The sequence below is a fragment of the Sinocyclocheilus anshuiensis genome, unplaced genomic scaffold (genome assembly GCF_001515605.1).
Source record: "Sinocyclocheilus anshuiensis isolate Anshui unplaced genomic scaffold, SAMN03320099.WGS_v1.1 scaffold628, whole genome shotgun sequence".
In the NCBI taxonomy this organism is placed as follows: domain Eukaryota; kingdom Metazoa; phylum Chordata; class Actinopteri; order Cypriniformes; family Cyprinidae; genus Sinocyclocheilus; species Sinocyclocheilus anshuiensis.
This window is the reverse complement of record NW_015555750.1, coordinates 1,482,674-1,500,540: the sequence shown is the minus strand read 5'-3', so window position 1 is coordinate 1,500,540 and position 17,867 is coordinate 1,482,674. Positions and strand designations below refer to the sequence as shown.

Here is a 17,867-nt window from a genome sequence, read left to right as displayed (position 1 = left end):
TGCTCAAACAGCAACATTACAGACTAACTAAAGTTGAAAAAGTGAAAAAGCATAATAGGACCCCTTTAAAATTCTGGCAGTTTAATGCCTACAAAAACGGCTGGTAGGGACTACAACAAGTTACTTCCCGGGTTCGTGACTTAACAAACCCAGATAAACCCCGCCCTCGGGAATAGGCAGCAAAGGGGGCGAGGCCATGCTGCACCGCTTTAGAAAAGAGGAAGAAAACTAGGGGTGCATGTAAAAATCTATTCATATATGAATCGCGATTCTGTCTTCTAACGATTATATTGGATTCACAAGTTTCAAAATCAATGTTCTAAAGCAGCGGTTCTCAATACTGTTCCTCACGTTCCCTGCTCTGCACACGCTCTGCATCTCTCTCTCTCATTCAGCTCAGCTCCAACAATGAACTGTTCCAATTAAACGCTTATTTTCACATAGCTATGAGAAGCGTTAAACATATTGCCGCACTGTATTAAAGCTTTAATCAGGATAAAACCGTTCGGGCTCAAACTGATAAGCGATATTAACCATGCCGTTGTTTACAATACAACTGGAGCACATGCCTCTGAGGTGAGGGGCGGGACGTTTAGACACGCACTAGAGGCGGTTTAGCCAATCACAACACACTGGGCTAGCTAACCAATCAGAGCCGCCTATTTCTGAGGGCGGGGCTTCATAAAAAGCAGGAAATGATCAGCGCGTTTCTCAGAGAAGGGACAGAGCAGTGTGGAATGAAAGTCAATTATGTGAAAAATAATGCGTTTTTTAAAAAAACGAAGCATTAACACATGTTAGACTGCACCCCATAAACACAATCAAGCCTAGAAAAAAAAACAGTGAGCCACCCCTTTAATGGGTGCTAAACCGCCACTGAGTTCACCTGTAACAGTTTTTTGAAAGTCCAAGCATCTGTATTTTCTTTGGCGATGGAAAGAAGAGCTGTGCAATGTCTACCGGTTCACGATCGCTCAGTGCGGTGTTTCACTCACTGTCTAGTGCGCATGAAACAGAAAATGGAAAACCAGGAGTGGATCTGAAGCTGATTGACTAGAGGAGGCTTTGAGCGGGAAACGAAAAGTTATGTCGCTCTACTCCACTAATGGAGATCCAGACTGGCTTTTATTCTGTTCGGTGTTTGCCGCCCAGCAAAGTCAGCTTCGCGAATAAACTGGCCTTTTTTGTCTGAAATGTAAGTTACTCGATATTATTTCATTTTCAAGAACTGTTGTAAGTAATACAAAATATACAAATGAAATTTGTCGGATACTTGACACTGCGCACCCGCCAAGATAATATTGTACAAAACAATCGGCCTACTAGCAACAAAAAAAACACTGCAGCAATATTACAGTAATTGCTACTGGCGCCCCCTAAAGGACATTTTAAAATCGAAAATAATTTTCAAATTTTCTGGCTAGGCTTATTGTCCTGTGAAGTTTTTAATTTAGATTTCACTGCAATCGATAACTAAAAAAGCCAGTACGAGGTGTGTGAAGATACTTGAAAGTATCGTTGGTTAGCAGTTAATGTAGGCCTACCCAGATGAGTAGTATGATAATACAATACAGTGCAGCATGTGCAAGTATTCCAGATTTTGAGACACTTCATATTTACTCTTTAGGGCATTCTAGGCACCTTTCAAGGGTTCAAGAAGTTCTCCAGAGGGTCTTGTTAGTTGCAAGCCTTGGTCAACGTGAACTACTGTACAATCTCTCGCTAGGTATTCAAGTTTCTGCTTTCTGCGCACCAATATTGAATGTAGATGTGTTTGGTACACTGCGAAGAAAAAAAAAAAAGAAATCAACAAGAAGAGCCAAATCACGTAAACTGTTAAGACTGGCTAACTGTCATATCAGTTTCAGGTAAGATTACATTCATTTCTGCACTCAATTACATGACGTGTAAATTATATAAGCTAAAACGTAAGAACCCAGTTCTATAAAATCATGTTAAATTTATGTTTAGTTTTTTGAAAATTAAGATTGTTATAAAATGTTTACATCCTGAACACGTGATCTTCTGCAACGCCCACTTGTAAAACACAGACACGCCTACCTCGGTAATAAACACGATGTTAGTCCCATCACAAATCACAGACGTCGGCTGATAAGAATTGTAACTGAAACGTCATTTGGAAAACTAGTCCCGTCCGAATAGGGCTTAAGTTTGAGAGCTAGGAAGTGTCCTGTACATTTGTATGTCTTTTAAACCCTAAAAAAAATGCTTCTTTTTTTTTTTGTGGTGAAATGCTTATTGAAATGTGTATATACTACTTGGTCTGTATTTAGTTGTGTGTCTGTTATTTTGTTGTGTACCAGTGTATCCACTGTTTCTTATAGAATTTGCTGCCATCTGGTGGATGTAGTCATGTAGGTTGTGCCTGTAGATTCACACACATTGCTTCAGGCTGAGACATATCATAGTATATATATTTAAACCTCACTTCCTGATGGGGCGGTCAGGCCGTATATTATAATATCCATGATAAGTATAACAGATAATCCAAATGTACAGATATGTACAGATAATCCAAATCCATTGTTGATCTCATGTGAGTAAGCACGTTACCCAGACTCAACACAAGAACATCTCTTTGCCCTTAGAAAAATATAAAGATATTGGTGCCCTATATCCAATTTCTGCTGGCAGATCCATACTTTTACTAAAATGCTTGTCAGAAAATCATTGAAACATGATATAGTCATTTATGGTGCAGGAAAGTTTATATGTCAGACAACTGGCCTTCAGTAAGGTGAATCTTTTAACATCTTTTTTTCCAAGATGCAAGCAACAAATGTTATACAAATCAAACTTTATACATACATACATACATACATATGCAATATTATGATAGATAAATCTTAATAATGTATGAATTTCATATGAAATATTACAATATACAATATGCAATAATACCCACATTTAGAATAAGTAGCTGTGCATTCAATTAATGTCTACATTTTCAGTTATTTTGATTGAGAGTGAGATACTCACTGATAAGATTTTCTTTTGGATGTGGCTGGAATGCTTTGACTTATGACTTGAGATATAGTGTAGGGCTGTATAGACATTTTTGGAGCTTGATAGCTCTTATATATACTTTCATTGTAGATAAAAGACTTGCATGAACATTCTTCATAGTACCTCTTGTAGTGCTTCCCGGAAGAAGGAAAATGACATTAAACTGAGTAATTAATGAGAATTTTGGCTGAAATATTTCTTTCAATAGAATGTTAAAAAAATAAAAAGAAAAGATCAAGGCCAGAACAGTCCAGCAACTATCTCGGCCACAAGAGGGCGTAATTGCTACGTAAGTGTGCAACATGGAAACTCAACGAATAGCAATAGCACCTACTATATCAAGATGTTGATTCATTTGGCGTTACTTTAGCATATAGGCTACCTCTTTATACTCCTTGTACTATCATTGATTAAATGTAAAAACATATTTTTAGCGGAATGAGGTACATCCCTTTACAATGTGTAAAACATACAATGTTTTTGCTTTTCTTTTCTTTTTTTCTGACAACAGATTTTATTGTAAGTAGCTGTGTGTGCAAGTTCAGTAAAGGAGGAATGTTTCAAAGAAGAGAGTGAGTAATAAAAATGCACAAGCAAATAATTTCAATTTAAGTAATGAAAAATTACAGCTGATATTGGTTTCAGTTTAATAACGTGAGAGGACAGAATACTACACTGCCTCATATTGGTATCTTATGAGAGAGCAAAAGGATATTGCAGTCGTGTCGATTCAATGATCACAATTCCATTGTCTTTTATTCCAGAATCATGGAATCTCTGTGCGATTTCTGGGAGAAAATTACTTACCTTTTTTGTTTTAGATGGTTAAACATCATCTTCACTCAAGTGGACTTCACAGAAAAAGGAAAAGTCACACTTTTGGGCCAAAATCAGGACTGGCTTCAATTAGCAGTAATCAGGTGAAATACTTAACCCCATTCTGTTTAAATCGCTTGTCGGTTTTGCTTGAATTATCACTTGTTAGAAAGGGAATAAAGAAGCACACGTGTACAACACCTGGAACGTTCTGTTAGAATTAATGGAAGGTCAGAGAACAATGTGATATGACATTTAACCGGGTGCCTCGGTTCTGCAGCCGATCGTGTGGGTAGATGTCTTGGGGCAGCCATAAAAATTACAGAGAACTCAACTGACAGCTATTATGTGGACTGTCTGTCATGCTGTCAAATTAGCCATCAAGTTAATTATAGCCCCACTGAAAGTCACATTGTATCGAGGAGCCAAAGTATGTGTAACAAGACAGCTAGCACAAGGCAGCCAGTCAGTCTTTAAAAACAAAAGGGCACTGTTTATTAGATTCATGTGCAGAGCCCAAAAAGCTGTCAGGTTTGTAGTGGAGTACAAACCTGTCCAGCAAGCAAACTGTCATAATTTCCCAGCGGTACAGTTTCAGCAATTTGTAGAGGGTGAATTTATTTCCACAGACAAGAGAAATTTGAGGAACAATACATTTTCTTTCATTTTTTTTATACATGGTACTCGTCATTTACTGTACAATACCACAATGCAAACATCATAGTTATCATAACTGTACGTGATTAGCTTGACAACCTGCTGCTATTATGTGTCATGAGCCATTACGAGACTTTGATGTTGAAATAAACAGACTTAACACTGATATTTTCCACATACAGTCTGGCATAGTAGATTGCTGTGAACTCCACAGTAAAAAAGCTGTAGGAGGTTTACAAAGTCTAAAATTGGCAATATGATCGTTACAAGAGTATTTTTCATTGTTTAAGTATTAAGCCAGTATAATGAAGCAAAAATGTATGCTGGAACAAATCCAGAGACCATAAAGGGACAATTCACCCCAACATTTTGTCATGTGATTCCAAACCAGACTTCAGGGGGGTGAACTATCAATTTCTATTCTAGACATAACTCAGACTTTTATAGTTCACCACTTGCATTGTCTATGCAAACATTTCTGTCCTGGTCTGTGTATAAAGTCTCTCAGATATTGTAAAACATAGTCCGCCAAAGTGACTCCCCTTCAGCTTCAGCTTCATCAAATTTCCTTCAAGATTTACGATTTTATTGTCGGCATCCGCTATTTTACACACGCAGTGATCAAAACAATGGAATGCAATAAAAGTAAATTGACTGGCTGAGCGCATGCGCAGGTGCGACTGGTGGGCCGACATCTGGAAATCAGAGTGCATGCACCGCTTTACACGTGACGTGATTCTTCTTGAAGTCTTGATGGGTTGTTGGCAACATTGCTGCAGTGCTAATGAATCGTAAAATGCTTGCTCTGAATCATCAGCAATAAAGTGTACCTTCAACTTTTTTTTAATGTGTTTCAGCCAGAGGGTCTTTCTCCATGACAAATTTATTCAGCTGCACTCCTCGCAGCTGCACGCAAGGATGTAACGGTAAGTAGCGGTTATCCGTGTCCCGCCCGAGCATCGCAGACGTACCGCCTTCAGTTTGGAGGTATGTGGACGGCAGCAGAAACACGTGCTTTTGAAAGGCTGCTTCAGGACAGAGCTGAAAGAGATCAGCGGGTCTGAGCGGGACGTGTGGCTGCAGTGACCCTCACATCGAGCCAGGAGAACCATCTGTACAGCAAAAAAGGTTCATTAGTTCCATGTTTGAGTAAGCTGTCTGTCTGTCTATCTATCTATCCATCTATCTGTCTGTCTGTCTATCTATCTATCCATCTATCTGTCTGTCTATGTATCAATCAATCTATCTACAAAAAATAGAATCTAAGCCCAATTTGTTTAAAGGAATAGTTCAAGGAATAGTCCTTATGTCGTTCCAAACCCGTAAGACCTTCGTTCGTCTTCTGAACACAAATGAAGATATTTTTGATGAAATCCGAGAGCTTTCTGACCCTGAATAGACAGCAATGCAACTACCACGTTCAAAGCATAGAAATGTAGTATGAATTCAAGTCAATTCAAGTCAATTCAAGTCTGCTTTGGGGGCCGGGGCTCTGGCTCTTCTTAGTTTGCGGAGGAAGTAGAGACGCTGCTGTGCTTTCTTGGCCATTGCTGTGGAGCTATGCTTCATAAAATTACGGTTGAACTACTGTTGTCACATGGACTATTTTAACGATGTCCTTTCTACGTTTCTGGGCCTTGAACATGGTAGTTGCATGGCTGTCTATTCAGGGTCAGAAAGCTCTCGGATTTCATCATCCATGAACATGATTTCTGCCCGAGTCCCGTCGGATTGCATCGGCTGTGGGGATGAAGACGACAACTCCCATGATTCACGGCGTCATCAAACTACGCCTTTGTCTATTTGTTTATTTTGAATACGCGCCCTCTAGAGGCGAAAATTACATATTGTTTGGGTGAACTATCCCTTTAATTAATTAATTTTTTTAAGAAATGAAGCCATTTTCAGTCTTCATTTTTGTAGTCCCAAATTGGCTATACCCCTTTTTGAATACATAAACTGTGGAATGTGTGTTAAAGACATTATTTCCTTTTATTAGTTTCACCAGTGGAACTTGTGCACAAACATGTTTAGCTATTATAAAGCAAGAGTCCTGTGCCATCCCTAATTTGAACCCTGTGTCAGGACTAAGATAAGCTTCCTGAGAAAAGTTTGGAGTGTTGAACAAAGAAAGCTTGTGTACTTTCTCACTTTGACCTTGCACCTGCATGCTGATGGGAGTGTAGTTGATCTCTCCCAGACCTGGATGCTCAAGCTACCTGACTCCCCCAAATACCTCAATCTCACAAATTTGCCTCGTCTGCTTTGTGAGGATTGTTGTGTGACAGATGAAAGGCTTTGCACTTTGTGGGACCGATTTATGGGGGTCAGTGATCCACCTGGCTACATCGCTGAAGTTACTGGCTGATAAAGAGGGATTCGCTCATCAAAAAAAGCTCTGTTCTATATAAGAGTGCTCTGGTAATTAAAGGTTAATGGGTGATGCTCATCTGCAATGATAGACACAAACGTGACCCAGTTCAATGGTCTACTGATTCGGAATATGAGGTGCTGGCCAGACCACGGGCCGCCACATTCCTGAACACTCCGTAAATGGACTCCTATGTCATGTTGTCTTTCAGCTGCATAGTGTTAGCAGAGTGTCACCCCCATTATAAGGAACACTAGCCTGTCTGAAGCCAAAAAGCACCCGATATGCATCACTCATGGTCCGATGTCCATGAATGAAGCGGCATTTGCTTGCTGCTTTTAGCTGATGTCATTATTTAATGTCACCTGAAACTGCAGGCATACAGCCATGTTCGTAAAACAATCGGTGGAGAGATGTGGGGGATTTCAGAGGTAGGTGCAGTGGAGGTGTGTGGCCAACGGAAGATGGATATCCAAGGAAACATGGCAAGGTGACAAAAGCTGGGCAGCAGATGTAAGCTCTTCTTCCCCTCTATATTTATCTCAGAGTGACTGCGCAGGTGGATCCTATTGTGTCGCACTGCTGAAATTTGCATGGAAGCAACAGCCATCCTCATAACTAATGCAATGTGTAATAAGCTTCTTTAAAAGTGACTGAGTTGAGCTTAATCCATTGTGCTGCTTTTAGACAATGGGCCTGTGTACTTGCCTGTCAATCAGAAACTGTTAACTGTTAGTTCATTGCATACTACAAATTGTTTTCCGATGTATTTCCAGAGTTTCAGTATTTCAGATTTTCTAGTGTACATTTTGCTTACATATCCAAAAAATGATCTGTTAAATATACAGGGAACCTTCTTGGTGCATTATAAAAATATGAATTTTAAAAATGAAACTGTTAAGTATTTTGTGGATAAAGTAAACTTTCAATTTCTATTCTTCCGTAAAGCTGTTAAGATTTCTGGGACTTTTCACTGCTTGTATCACTCCACTTGTATGTGTTTGCCATTCCAGACATACTCCGGCTTCAGTCTGTGCATTAGTTTGTGAGGATTCTTTCAGAAGATTACATTAAGCCAGTTGGTGACAAGTATTGTCTTTACGAGTTCGTCACTGAATCAATTTTGTCACAATGCTGATTCATTCAGGAACCCTCCCACTGTGTGTTGACTGAAACTTAACATTATTCCTTTGTGGTTTTGTTTGGAAATATTAACTTCTTGGTTATTGAACTGTTGTGTAAAAGCAATATCACACTTGCAGTTGCGCCTTTGATTGACTAAAAAGAACCGGTTCATATAAGAGTCATTTGTTTGTCAGTGGTACACCAGTTGCACTGAATGTTTTTAATTCACTAAAACGAACCGGTTTATAAGAGTAATTTGTTTTTGAATCTGACCACAATGGTTGCGCTGAATGTGTGTGATTTACTAAAAAAGGGCATTTGTTTGTGAATCATACTCATCATATGTATAAATTGCCTGCAGTACGCAAGGATCATTTGATAAAAATGTGGTACCATGCATATGTTATATCTAATTTAAATTCGAACTGCAGCTCACATAAAACATGTTGGGTCCTTCTTAAACATCTGTTCATTGCATTTGTCAATTGACAAATGAATGAAAGACTCAGGACTCTGGAGGTTATTTGTCTTGTAATGTATCTTTGGCTGCATTATAATAATTTTTCTAATTCAGAATCAAAACATTACATATATGTTGGTATGATTGCTTGTTCTGCGAAGTTGCCTGTTGAAAATGTTAACATTATATCATGAAATTTAACCTTTTAGCAATGAACAACATGATTTGAATAAAGATGAGCACATTTGGCTGCTGAATGAGATTCAAAGATCAAGATGGTAAATTAATTTCATTCATTAATGACTGATTGAGCAAAGTGCGATACTGAAAACTGTGCTGGCAACATAAAGGATAGTTCTTGGGATTCGAAGTAGAGATCTTTAAAATTAATTAATTGTAATATCAGTATTTTTTCCCAACCCTATTCACTAATCACTTTCCGGAAGCAACAGTAAAATAATCATGTACACAGAATCTGTCATAATTACTTTAGATAGACTCAGCTGCCTCATGTTGATCCTTGAATGAATGTTTAACCGACTACGTTTTCCTTTTTTTTACCCACTGCTTTTGGATTGTCGAGGTTGTTTGTCTCATAATTAGAAAATACAGTGTGTAATGCTTGCAGAATTAATATTTTCAGCTCAAGCACAGGTTGCTGACTAGCTCATCTTTAGTTTATTGGAAGTTGGATATTTGCTGACACAGCCCAGCTGGGTTTGTAAGAACAAGAGCCTGAGAATCTTAATTCACGATATGCAGATCATGAGAGGCTGCCCTTCTGAGGGGTACAGGTGAATCAGATGGCTTTATTTTAAGGGGATGTATCTGAGGCACTCTATTGTTTCGATAACCAAAAAATTAGTCAGGCACAGCACTGTGTGGAGCCCTGGAACTGTGCCATCTCCCAGACATTTTATGCACCCCATGAGTGCTTATTTCTGGCGAGGCTTTGGGCCGCACAGGCAGGCTGTTTGCAGTGTTCCTTGCCAAGGTGTCAAAGTAACTAAAGGTAGAGGTCATTAGACAAGCCAGCCATGCTATCTGATTCAATAAATGAAAACAAGGCTTCTTCTCAGCCTTGGGTTCTAATTATGAGCGACATCCCTGGGGTCAGTATTTAAATGTAAAACCTTTTAAACACCAGGAGACTTGATTTGTTTTTAAGCAGCTTGTTAGCAGGAAAGTTGTGGGTGTAGAGAGTGTATTGTCTTACAAGAGGATCTGACCTCCCAGACCATTTTTGTAATGCAGTAAGAATCATGGGAGCTCGATTTTGTGTGACTTTCACTTGGATGCTAATAAGACTTTCGTTTTTTTTCCAAAATAAGACCACAAGAACTTCTCCACTCTGACATGCGACCAAAATAAAAATGTGTGACAATAATTTAAAATCAAATTGACATCGGTGAGATGCAAGAAATTTCTGTATGTTTTTTTAGTTCTAGTTCTAGTAGTAATTCTAGTACTTCAATTTCAGTTATTTCCCAAGAAAATTCTATTTTTTTTAAGTTTTTCGTCTAATATTTAGATTTTACTTCATTTAAAATGTATTTCAATTACAAAAGTAATTTCAACAAAAATAGTTTTAGTCTTAATTCTTATGACTGATTCTTTTTAAGGAGTCAGTCATTCATTTTAATAGGTCAGTCAAAAAGATTTACATCCTGTAACTAATTTGTGTGTTAGCAGTTTGAATCAGTTTGTTCAGTCAATTAGTTGTTCAGATGCATTTCTGAGTTCTGAATGACTCCTTCGCTGAACTGTAAATCATTGTTCAATTGAGTTAGTTTTCATATTCTAAATGCTGAACTGGAAACTCTTACGGCGATATATTTATTTATTTATTTGTGAGACTTGCAGAAATATATTTACTGACTGAATTTTATCAAATGGAAGTGGTATAAATCAAAAAAAAATTTGAAAAAATATTACTTATTGTTTCAATTTTTTGATTAAAACTTAATTTAACTGATATGCTGGAACAAACGGGCAGAAATATTTCTAAAAATATGAAAGTTTTATGGTATTTAATAATATATATGGCACAAATATAATCAGAATCACTAGAGTGACAGCATCAACATTTGTTCTCATCAACATTGTCTTCTTACCTTTGAATTGCACTTGTAGATAGGATGTGTGATGGTCTCAACAAAATGATGTCTCATACACCTGTCAGGATCATTGTCCCCTAAGTGTCCACTCTCTGCCTTACAGGTTACAACATGCAGGATTGTCAGCAGAGGACATGTGACCAGAAGAAGTAGAATCCCAGGCTGGCTCAGAGCGAATGAGTTCCTCATATTGTCCACAACTTCCACGGGTAAAAGAAAAGAAAGCTTGACCGTCTCCTACAGAAGACAACAAAGAGCTCTCCACTGTGATTTTGATGCCGCATATGTGAACCGAAACATGTGAGCATTCTCTTTAAACTCAGTCATCCTCTTGAGTGGTCTGGATGTGTCTGTGGGTAAAGAAAGGAACCACGGTTAGTCCAGGACGCAAGCTGCAGTAAAGACACCCACCTGACAGTGCGATATCAGGTAATGTTTCGCACGTTCCGCCCAGTTAGCAGAGCTGTTTAAGTTGTTAGTGGAGGGACTGGGCAGGTAAGGTAAGGTGGAGAGTGGGAGTTTGTCTGCGTGAGAACCCGGCAGTGACAGATGACCCGAGACAGACGTCTGTTGTGCCTTTGCCAGCTGGTTAAGGTGATTGCTGCCATGTCTCCAGCCAGGAAAAAGTGGGCTGTGATGTATGAGGAGTGCTGGCAGACCGCTGTAGTGTTATTCTAACAATCCCAACACTGAACAAAAACATGGTGTTTTTATTACACAGCGAAGAAACCTAATATATTAATAAACAGCCTGGAGTGAATTTCCCCAGAAATGAATTTTTCATAAAAAGAAATAAGTCTCCACGCAAGTTCTCTCATGACAGCAAAACAACTGCCAACTTAGGTACATATTTATATATATATATACTTATTTTTTCATGAGCTTAGTGCTTTACAGTCCTCATGACAATGTTTCGTGCGCGGCAGTTAAATTCACTGAGCCACAACTGCTAAAAGGTTTGGTGTAATGAGGGGGAGAATGAGTTGCAGAGCCCTGAGGGTAACCGACTCCGCAAACCTGGATCAGACAGAGAGGAAATTATCATTCACTAAAACAATGCCTTGCATTATGTCTAAACCTCTTTCCAATTTTATTTCGAAACCCGCAATTGTTCCGAAATCGCAAGCACATCAGACTAATTTAAAGCTTTCTCCTTGTGTTTTTCTTACCGGAGTGACTCATTTAACTTTAGCATTCCTCGCAAAAGGATTTTAGGTATCAATTTGCCTGTTTAAATAAATACTCCCTGAAATGTTTAACTGCACCGGAGAGCATGTGTTGCTGGGTTTACAAAAGCACATATCACAGTCTGTTCTTAACTCGGATGCTTTAAATACAGGACACTCTTGCTTCGTCATTTATTTAATATTGGGCATACCAGCCGCCATCTTCATCATCATCATCGTGCCCAGACAAGACTGTTGACATTCAAACCTGGTTGAGGGCGTCTGCCGCACTGATCTGTAGGCACCATAATGGGCATTTACAATGCAGTGTAGACACCCCAGCTCAAAAGATAACTACAGATCCAATTTAGTTCATAAACAATGAGACGGTGACCTCATGCCGCAATCATCCATGGCAGCTTCATCGGTCAAAAGCTTCTAGTGCTGTTAGGACAGTTGTGGGTGTGTTGCTTCTTGCCAGAAGTCAATGTAAGGTAATGTTGACCACCATAGTGTCCACACCTGCTTCGGCCTGTAGATTTATAAAGCCCAGTGCGTCTACAAACAGCAGAAGGACTTACAATCTCCTCCATCTGAGACGGATTCCACCACATCTGTCCACCTCTGAGCAGAGGAATTGTTTCCCTCTCTGGCTACGTACCTATTCACTTTGTAAACTTAAATGTTTGAGTTTATAGACTAGAAAAATTAGCTTTGACGTGCTGGAATCTTACCATAACAACTATCTGATGCAAGCTGTACTCGAATGTTTGCTTTAATTAGCTCTCACAGTACAATCAGAGACAGAGACAAGAGCTTGTTTTTCTCAGCATGGACATTTTCGGAGGTGTCTAAACCGAAGTGTTTAACCAGAATATTTTTTGCCACAGTGTGATACATTGTAAAACTTCTAAAAATGACAATTCTATCATCATTTACCGAAATCAGTTCACTCAGTGGCCAAATTTGCAACGCCTCCAGGAAGCTATTTCAGGCATGCAAGACCAACTTCTGTCTACTTAAATTGGGGAAATACCGAAATCTCAAAAACTCATCATTTAATAACATATTTCAAATCAGCAGCAAAATCTGACATGATGTTGTTTTCAATATGTTGTCTCATTATGTTGTTTTTTTAACACTCAAATAGTTTATATGGTCTATACTTGAGGTTAGTCCAGCCAGTGTGCATATACAGTCGTCCTAAGTGCAAGCCTATGACTGTTTCTATGGTAACTGAAGCTTCTAACAGTGATTGCAGTTTCACACAATTGCTTTACAAATTGGCAATTGACCATTTAATTTAGAAGGTGGGACTTATTCTGACATATTTCGTCTTGCAGTTTCTTCCATGCATAAGTAATACAAGTAAACCATCTTGGTATAGAGTCTTTGCATTTACTCACTCTCATACCATTCTAAACCTGTATGATTCTCTTTATTCTTTTTACTTTATTATATACTGTATATATTATTATGGTAACACTTTAGAATAGGGAACACATGTTCACTAATAACTAGGAGTTTTCCCTCAATAAACTCCTAATTTGCTGCTCATTAATGGTTAGTAATAGTTGTTAGTTTAGGTAGGGGGTGGATTAAAAGGTCTTGAATACGGTTATGCAGAATAAAGCATTAATATGTGCTTTATTCGTACTAATAAACAGCTAGTAATATGCATGCTAATAAACAACTAGTTAATAGTGAGAATTGATCCTTAAAATAAAGTGTTCCCTTTATTATATTATTACTTTATTATTCTGCCATTGCATGCAGTGAAGTCAGTGTTGTTTCAAATTTTTATTGGTTGCATAAAAAGTTGAAACATTCTTGAAAATATCATCTTTTGTGTCCCACAGAAGAAACAAAGTCATTGGAACGATATGAGGGTGAGTAAAAGTGAGCTATCCCTATGTTTCCAAGATGCAAAACAGGGTACCTTTTATATTCACTAACTGCCAAATTTTATCCCACAGGAAGTAAAAAAAAAAACAATAAACAAATTTAAGAGGAAGGCAGGAGCCAGGGCCGGGTGAGACATGCCAGAACCCCACTGCACTGAACTCCCAGGCTCAGACTGCTCTCTTATCGTCTTAACCGGGAGTTCCGTCAGCAGCTATAACGCGACTTAGGGAGCGGATCCCTGGAATGAACTGTCCCTAGGCGTGGCACTGGTGGTTGTGGAAATAGAGTATGGATCTTTTGATCGTGGCTGATCCTCTCAGGCCATGGCAAGGCTGAGAGAGGCCGCGCCGTCTGCACCATTAGGACTGTGAAATTCCTGACATTCAAAAGCAGCCACAGTTTAGAGGCCGTATGGCAGGAGTCGTTGCACACTATTCAGTGCTGCTTCTCACCTCACTCAGGCCTCTGTGTTGTGATACCGTTAAAAACCATAGTGTCTATTTGATTTAGAGGGTATAAAATGTGGGAACAACAAGCTTTTCATGTCAGGTCATCTTCACATGGTGGTTTTTCATTGCAGACACTGCAAGACCTCAAGGGGATCATGAGTAGGCTCTTGATATCTCAGTCTCTGTCTCCTGTTCTAACCCTAGCTGCTCTTTCAGCTTAAAATAAAGCACAGACTGTCATTTTAAGGAGGATTTTTTACTCAAAACCACCTAAGGGGTTGGATTATGTGGATTGAGACAATTGAATCCACATTATTAGTTATAGTTTTCTCAACATTGCTGTGCAGAAATGGGCTTATTTGAAGATAGGGCTCAATTTCTGAGGTAATCCATCTCGAAGTCGCCTAATGCCTTCAAACCAAACTATGCTGAGAAAATAATCAAATTGGAAGAACATTTAATCTGGATCATAACGATTGCACAATAATGTTGTATAAAAGGAATCATGATATTGGAGTAAACACTATGTTAATATTGAGTAACTTAAATTTTAGACACAATATTGAATGTTTGTGTATTTTTGCAGTCAACAAAAATGGTTCTGCATATTCTGTTGTGAAACCTGTTGTGAATCTTAGAGCAATAAACAGTAGTCTTTTTCCTGAATGATTTAGTTTTTTTTAATGAATCATTGAAGAAAAAGAGTATCTGTCCTCTTTTTAAAGACACTAGCTGGGTTTGCATATTAAGCACTAACCAGCAGCCATATCACCCAGTAGCCCAAGACTGGTTGCCCACTGAAGCTAAGCAGGGTTGAGCCTGGTCAGTACCCGGATGGGAGACCTCCTGGGAAAACTAGGTTGCTGCTGGAAGAGGTACTAGTGAGGCCAGCAGTGGGTGCTCCACCCTGTGGTCTGTGTGGGTCCTAACACCCCAGTATAATGATGGGGACACTCTACTGACAACAAGCACCATCCTTTGGATGAGACGTTAAACCAAGGTCCTGACTCTCTGTGGTCATTAAAAATCCCAGGATGTCATTTGAAAAGAGTAGAGGTGTGACTTCGGCATCCTGGCCAAATTTGCCCATTGGCCTCTGACCATCATGGCCTCCTATTAACCATCCCCATATCTGCTGATTGGCTTCATCACTCCACCAATAAGCTGGGGTGTGGTGGGCGTTCTGGCGCACTATGGCTGCCGTTGCACACTGGTGGTGGATGAGAAGATTCCCCCCTTCTATGTAAAGCGCTTTGAGTGCTCAGAAAAGCACTATATAAATGTTATGAATTATTAAGTAGGTACTACATTTGAATTAAAACACACTTTGTAACCATTAAAAAATTACATTCTATATAGATTGAACATGTAGTATAAATAATCATTAATAATAATTTATACATTTAGCAGACACTTTTATCCAAAGCGACTTACAGTGCATTCAGGGTAGGCTATACATTTTTTACCAGTAAGTGTGTTCCCTGGGAATTGAACCCACAACCTTTTGCGCTGCTAACGCAATGCTCTACCACTGAGCTACAGGAACATGAATGAAATGCAGACATACTACATCTGCCATGTTGTCACTGTCATGTGACTTTGCGTTAATTGCATGGCTTCAATGCCATTTGCAACTGCCATGGCGGCATCCTGGCCAAATTTGCCCATTGGCCTCTGACCATCATGGCCTCCTATTAACCATCCCCATATCTGCTGATTGGCTTCATCACTCCACCAATAAGCTGGGGTGTGGTGGGCGTTCTGGCGCACTATGGCTGCCGTTGCACACTGGTGGTGGATGAGAAGATTCCCCCCTTCTATGTAAAGCGCTTTGAGTGCTCAGAAAAGCACTATATAAATGTTATGAATTATTAAGTAGGTACTACATTTGAATTAAAACACACTTTGTAACCATTAAAAAATTACATTCTATATAGATTGAACATGTAGTATAAATAATCATTAATAATAATTTATACATTTAGCAGACACTTTTATCCAAAGCGACTTACAGTGCATTCAGGGCAGGCTATACATTTTTTACCAGTAAGTGTGTTCCCTGGGAATTGAACCCACAACCTTTTGCGCTGCTAACGCAATGCTCTACCACTGAGCTACAGGAACATGAATGAAATGCAGACATACTACATCTGCCATGTTGTCACTGTCATGTGACTTTGCGTTAATTGCATGGCTTCAATGCCATTTGCAACTGCCATGGCCTCATGGGATAGTAAAGTGTCCATCAGATGCGCACTTCAGAATCTTAGCGGAAGTAGTAGGTTATCTGGGTACTTTTTGCCTATTGTTTTACGAATACTTAATTGTCACCTTGTCGCCACCTACTGGCGTAAGAAAAGAGTCACTAAAAATCCCCACAACTGAACTGTTGTATAATATAAACTATATTTGTTGATTACACAAGAAAATTGAAATGAATCACATCATGTTTCCAATTAATCTCTCAGATTTCATTTCATCGTTTGAGTACTCTAACAAGGACATCAAAACTTCAAAAGGGCGCTCTTGATGGGTCTGACAGCAGCTGAGTCCACAGTTGTTGAGTGAGCCGTGTGGTCGCCTAGTATTTGCCAATAAGCAGAATTGTCTTCTCAGTCACATTGACATGCCCAAACCCCCTCCTCCGGTGAAGGGGTTACGTCACTGTTTTCTGCTTGTTTAGCACCCTATTGTTTGACCGGCTTTTAATAAACCAAAGGGCAGATTCCTGCCGGGATCACCCCGCAGACCTCTCATGCCCATCTGCAACCCAAGCAGCATGCCAGGGGCACTGCCACCACACGCCGACGCCAGTAACCCATGTCTCCACACTAAAGCCCACACTAAATATATCTCCTGTGATAAAGATAAGACAAACTCAGTGGATTTGAAAGTAGCTTGTTGCCAATAGCCAGGGCACCATGTGAGCCAATGCTAAACTAATGTTAGCTTTACATTTAGCTTCTCAGAAATGCGCCGGTCTGATTGGAATGCTAAAGGATGAAAGGGTCTGCGCACAGTAAATCCGTGGCGGGGTTTCCAGTTAAATTAGAGACCCTGTTATGTTGTCCCGTTAACCTTCCCGCTTTAATGTGACGTGCAAATTGACGGCTGTCGTCATCTTCTGAAAATACCTCAGGCTTTAATATCTTTGTAAAGAGCTTGAAGAGTCGTCAAAGGACTGTTATGTAGTACTGATTATGAATGAGTTGCGCACTGGTTGACACTGTCTGCTTTTATATCTAACATCCGGAGGGAAGTGTGTTTTAGTTCACCTCTTCCTCAAGCTCCATAAACAATCCTCAGAATATCTATGATTTCTCATCTGGTGCGCTCGGCTAACGACCTCTGGCTTAGCATTAAATTGAGTATTCAGTCCCTGTCTGTGCTAGACAAGCAGCTGATGGCTTACCTTAGCAACCGACCTCCCACAGCACACATTATGCAAAGCTCGTCATTTATAACATAGCCATTTTCCTTCGGGTATGAGTCATTCCGGAGCAAAATCACTATGTGTCTGATCTTAATATTATTAATATGCAGTCTCTCTTAAAATTGGATTCTTAAATTGTGAGGTCAATCGATGACCATAATTAGCTTGTCACTTCTGGCTATGCATTATATTTAAAAAAATCTAAGAATGAAGAAATGTAATAATAACAATTATATATATATATATATATATATATATATATATATATATATAGACATATAAGTACATCCAAATATTCATACACATATTCGTATGCTTAGATAGGTATAAAGATAAGTTTC

The 17,867-nt window shown here is 39.2% G+C and overlaps 1 pseudogene; it reads right to left on the bottom strand.

The window, feature by feature from the left end:
* Positions 1-4,428: 4,428 nt before the first annotated feature.
* Positions 4,429-17,867, bottom strand: part of LOC107673659 (norrin-like) — a 13,867-nt pseudogene continuing 428 nt past the window's right edge.